The sequence below is a fragment of the Hakea prostrata genome, chromosome 1, assembly GCF_041222555.1.
Source record: "Hakea prostrata isolate BN-2017 chromosome 1, UWA_Hpros_2, whole genome shotgun sequence".
Lineage (NCBI taxonomy): Eukaryota > Viridiplantae > Streptophyta > Magnoliopsida > Proteales > Proteaceae > Hakea > Hakea prostrata.
Genome location: NC_142600.1, coordinates 38,347,017 through 38,353,332, shown reverse-complemented (window position 1 = coordinate 38,353,332; position 6,316 = coordinate 38,347,017).

Here is a 6,316-nt window from a genome sequence, read left to right as displayed (position 1 = left end):
ATTGGCATCTTGTCACTTCCGTGACCACTGGATTCACCACGACCACTTCTTAAAGTAACCATTCTGCAAAAACCGAAATGTCAAAAACAACGAATTTCGAGGTTTCAACATAATCCACAAGTCCAAATGATTAAGAATCTTAAATCATTCTTAAATACACCCATTTAGTCATCAAACAATAAATCATAGGACAAAAATCACATTTTTCCAAAATCCAACAGCACTTGGGGCTACTGGGTCCTTTGGTCGAGTGCTTGGTCGAGTGCCCAGTTGACCAATGAGTCGACCAAAGCTCACAGCACGCGAAAAATAGGTTTTAAGTGCCAAAAACCCATTCCAAACACACTTCAAACCTTGCACACTTAAGAGGGGACTCTAGAGGAGAGGTACTAAGGCATTCCTAAGTGTTTTCCAAGTAGTTTGGTGCTTCAACAACAACACTACAACACTCAACAACTTCACATAAGGTAAATCTTCATTCCCATCTCATTTTCATCTTTTAAATCTTGAAAATCATCCAAAAACCATGTGTTGCTTGTATCTAATGCTAGGAATCATGCTTAGGAACACTTAGAAAAATGTTCCCTAGGTTTTTAGCACAATACCATGCTTAAACAACAAGTTCTACAACAATCTAGCACTTCTCATATCGCTTTCGTACCGAAATCGTTAACTTTAGAAAAACTTCGATTTCTCTCAAACCGCTTGGAGTTTTCGCATGAAATCAAATGCTACGTACTCAAAATGATACTGTGAATGTGAGCATGTACTTGATCTTACCAATTCCAAAATTTCCAAAAATCCAATTTGACCTAGAATGCAAAATCCCCAAATTCCTTCTTGCTGAATTTTCAACTTTAGACCAAGATTTCGATCGATTTTCTTCCAGTAAACTTCATAGACATGCAATTCCAAGTATTGCGCACATGCTAGTATGCTCAATTTACATTTTCCCCAAATTTCCAATTTTGATGAAAATTACGAAAATGCCCTTCTAGCAGAATTTTCGAAATAATACTAACATGCAATGTCTCTTATCTTTTCCAACAGACATCACACCATGCAGAGAGGTGGACGAGGCAGAGGCAGGATAGTTGGAGCTAGGCAAGGCAGAGGTAGAGTTCCAGCTCAGCCTAGAGCAGAGGTCAACCGACTCGATCTCTTCGACACACCACAGGCAGAGTTCCTGTACGAGGCATACTTCGAGTACTGCCGCATGGAGTACAGGAGACTTCTTCACTTGCGAGAGCTTCGGGTCTTCCGGATCCGACAGCGATTCGACACACAGGCATGGACTCATCTCTTCACAGCAGACTTACCTGTCTATCCTGAGCTAGTGATGTTGTTCTTCAGCAACCTTACATCCGTCGAGGAGGCTAGAGGACAGGGTTGTCCTTTCAGACTCATTATCGAGAGTAGGGTCAGAGAGACACAGATCCGCTTCTCCACTAGGGATCTGGCACACATTCTCCATGTACCACACTATCCACGACAGTGCTTATGGATACCTATCGGGGTAGAGATAGACCAATTCTTGATGCCATACGAGCTTCATGAGATATGCGCCACTCTCTGGGATGACACAGAGTGCTACCTTCCGCGAGACAGTGGACAGATGACAGATTTAGCTAGGATCATCAGTCGCATCGTCGGCCGAAACATGATGCCGAAGGCCGGACATCACAACCGGGTTTCTGTGATGGAGGCCGTAGTCATTTATCGCATCTACACAGGATTTCAGATAGACCTGTCCTACATCATCCAGCTGGTCATGATAGATCTGGTGGCACGTCCTGGTATGAGGAACCTTTGCTTCGGGAGATTACTGACATTGATCTTCCGACACTTCGGGGTTAGTTTGGAGAATACAGAGGAGCTTACTAGATCATTGGGACATGCCATTGGGACTAGGACAATCAGGCAGATGAGGCTCACTCAGTCTGTGAGATCTCCGGGTCCAGAAGGTGAGGAGGATACAGATGAGGATGAGGATGAGGTGGAGGCTCCAGCAGATGAGGGTGATGCTGGTCCAGATTCTGATGATCAGGCAGAGGAAACAAAGATGCATGAGGTTGTTCCTGAGCATCATGAGATTCCCAGGTCACCACACTTTGAGACAGGAGGCCCTTCACATTCAGTTCCAGAGACTACTGATTTAGGTGCTCAGATGAGATTGATGACTTCCATGCTAGAGAGGATGGAGGTCAGACAGGAGTAGATATATGAGAAGATGGAGTCACGGCAAGATAGGATAGAGTCACAGATTACTCAGATGGCCGAGGACTTCATAGCATACAGAGATCAGAGGAGATCACCTAGATAGATTGTACTTAGGATTTCCCTTTATGCTTTTCAGATGTAAACTTTTCTTAAAGTTAATGAAGTTCTTTTTGTTTCACTTTATTATTGTGTATTATGAACTTTTCTTTTATTGCTTATATGATATTTGTTCAAATATAATTATTGTGCATTATTCAGAAATATTCAGTTATGCTTCATTAAACAAGTTTCTAATCCAAGTGTTCTATTATTCACTTCTAAGAGTAGATGAGTCACTTCTGGATCTATGACTCAGGAATGTTTTGTTACTGTTTTCTATGGTTAGGATTTCCTTGAACTTTGGGCTCTGATACCACTCTGTCACATCCCCTCAGCCGGTACCCTAACTGGCATACCCGGGAGTGTGATCCACAGCCCCGAAGATCAAATATCGAGGAAATCATCCTCCCACATATACAATAACATAATCATAAACAGGAAATAATCAAGGTTTAAATATTATAAACAAAAGGTTTAACTCCAGAAATGAATAAATAATATAATCAGAGTGCAGAAAATGATACCAGATATCCGAAGATATCAAAAGAAGTAAAGTGAGGCGGAAACTCACTCCACAAACATAGCGGAACGCAGTATGAAAGTCAAAAAGGAAATAACAACTGAAACAAATGTACTAAGAAATAAACTAGGAACAAGAGTCTTCTAGTCTATAGATAACGTCTTCATAAGTGTGGACTTCATCAACCCAATGAATCCTTTCTAACTCTATGCTGTTTTCAAAAGTAGTACGCAGCTTGATCCGCTGGGGGATCATCAGAGTAATCTTGATCGTCGCCAGTACCTTGCGTGTAATACGCTTCATCGGCTTGCGCTTCACTGTACTGCTCGTCATAATATCTGTACCTGCAGGATAATCTAACAGGAAAATATACAAAAAGGAATGAGTTTCGAAGAAACTCAGTAAGGCAAGTTAATCCATAACATCATAGATTACATGTGACAAAACATAACATGATGCAATGCAATATGAAACAGATAAAGTATGAATGCATCTAAACTCTATGTATGCTGGTCTCTATGGTAGACATGCTTTAAGTCATAGCACCATACTTCTTTGGGTAGGTCAGTCACTCCCCCTCAGCCATCCTGGCATCTTGGGTCTGCCGGGTAATTGGGTAAAGTCCTCATCAAACCATGGTAGGGGATTTAGTCAACACACTCTCTCACAACCATTTGGCATAAGTACCGGCGCATGTAAGGGAAAATCCTAGCCCAATGCAAGTCATCTAGTCAGTTATATCATCTCAGTTCCAGATACGTCCATTACTCGTCCCTGACAATCCTTTCCGGTATCCTTTGCACTAGAGTCAGCGTATCCTATGGCACCGACCAACTCGGAATACGGACTCATCAACCCTATCAGTTATCCACATATGGTAAACGGGAAGCTCTCATGTCCTCTCACGGGTTGGTTGCCGGTCTTGAGCGCCCATGAGCCCAAGTCTAGCCATATGCAACCCTCCAATAAATGGCCCCCACAATATGATTCCCGTCCTCTCACAGGTTGGTTACCGGTCTTGAGTGCCCGTGAATCACATTGCTACCACGGGTCATTCGGTCTCAATACCCTTCTGATTCGGGTCTGATATAACAGGGATATATCCTAGCCAAACACTGCTAGACATCCCTAGGTATGACAACCAATGATTCGGGAAAGCGTCGATGGGCATCTTCGGAGAACATCCCATACTATTCCTTCCGATGTCCAAGGACAGAAGTGCCAAAGGACACTCCCCAATCCCAAACCAAACTTAAGCAAACACATTCTCAGATCAGTCATGACATATACAACCAACAGTTCATCATATACAAGAGAATGTAAAAGCAAAATCAGATTAGGTAATAATAAGTAATTCATATAACATGAATAATGAAAAAGATAATATAAACAAGTTCTACTGTTCTCACAGTAAGAGATCAGAATTAAATTACAATAACAGTAAGTAATCTCATAGTTTCATAAGGTAGAAACCAAAGAACAAGCAATCTATGTAGTTAAGGAAATAACTGTCCTTACCTTGATTATCGAAGAAGATGATCCAAAGATCAAAGTGAGCAACTCCAAACTTAGCAAATAAAATCCTAATAACCATAGATACAACATTAGGAAAGATGCCTAAAAGATCAGAGAGCAAACGAATCAAATCGGGTGAAAAACGAAGCTACTGATTCCTTTGGTCGAGTGCTTGGTAGATCGGCCCATCGACCAAACGATCGACCAAGCAAGTCCGTACGGAATTGTACAGACTGCTTTGGCCATAACTTCCTCATTTGAAGTCGGATTGATCCGAAATTCGAAGGGGAACTTCCTAGGATGTATTAGAATCATATGGGATGATAAAATCATCAAGTCATGGTAAAAATATGGGTTCTTGATTTAACCCAAGAAATTAGGGTTTCAACCTTTATGGCTCCCCAGGAAAGGTTATGATCACAGAATGAAAGGGAATTAATGATTTGCCAATTATAACAAGAAAATCATAGAAATTATAGTTTAGGTTACTAGAAATATTACCCATGAGGTTTCCCTAGCATGGGAGGTCACCAAAGTTTTCCAGAAATCAAGCAAGGGTTAGGGTTTCCAGAAAAATATACTGCCAGGGTTGAGATCATGATGATGATCATAGATCTCAAAGAAACGAAGGAGATCACGAAGGGATGGTTGCAAGGATGCAGCATCTACTTCCTGATCTCAATCAAGAACAAGATCGAAGAAAAGAAATTCGCAATGTTGAAGCGATTACTAACCTTGAATTGTAAGAACAACGATGAGAGGCTTCAGATCTGCAGAGGAGTTTTCGAAATCACCAAAGAGAGTTTCGGAGAGGTGTTCTCACGTTCACAAAGTGTTTAGGAGGCAGCCGTAACAAAGAAATACGAAGTAGGGTTTAAATAAAAGTGAAAACCCCTAAAATTACAAATTCTCGGATTTCACACGCCTTTGGTCGAGTGCTTGGTTGAGTGGCCCACTCGACCAATGAGTCGACCAAGGCAGACAGTAAGGAATAATCAAGGATTTGGAGGATCAAATGGGCTTTAAACCTTATGGGCTTTTGCATACACATCAAGTGACATGTCAAGTGTAAGGAAATACCTCCAAACCAAGTCAGATAATACTCCAAGTCCTTCAACTAATCTCATCTTCAGAGAGCTGCAGCTTCCTTTCCAAATCCACACAGACATCCAAGTATGGAACTCCATCAACAACATCCATGGGTTCAGAGTCAAACACCATGTCTTCCACTGAGATGGCCCATAGTTGGCTTCTTTCTTTACTCCGGATCTTCAGACCTAAAAACAATCGGGTTACCAGGTCAAGGTCAGGGTTAGGTTAGGGCTGGGTTGCACAAATAAAATCATAGATACAACATTAGGAAAGAAGCCTAGAAGATTGGAGATCAAACAAATCAAATCGAGCGAAAAATAGAGCTACTAACTTGCTTGGTCGATTGGTTGGTCTAGTGGCCCAGTCGACCACCTGAGTCAGTACGAAGCAAAAAAGTGAATTTTGACCCGAAACTCAATCTACAAGATTCGAAACTCTACAAAACTTGGAGGAAACCTATAGAATAGTATTCTAACACTAAAGGAGTGTAGATTAGCCACTAACAATGATAAAAAAACACTACTACCAATTTGAAATCATGACTCTCCAATTTGGTAAAAACCCTAGTTTTCGATGAAAAATATACTATGAATCCATGGGAAAAACTAGAAATGATCAGATCTCATCCTAGTAGAAAATAATTAGAAGTCATACACAATTCCATCATGAAAAACAGATCTAATCATTCTAAGAAATTGAATTGAAAAGGGAGATCATGGTTTCATGAGGGTTTTACAAGGGTTAAGTTAGGATCATTGTGTTGATCATAAATCCTTAAGAATGGAAGGAGATCAATGAAGTGATGGTTGCTAACAGAGAATTCAACATCATCTTCATAGTCTCAACCAAGAAAAAGATACAGGAGGAGTA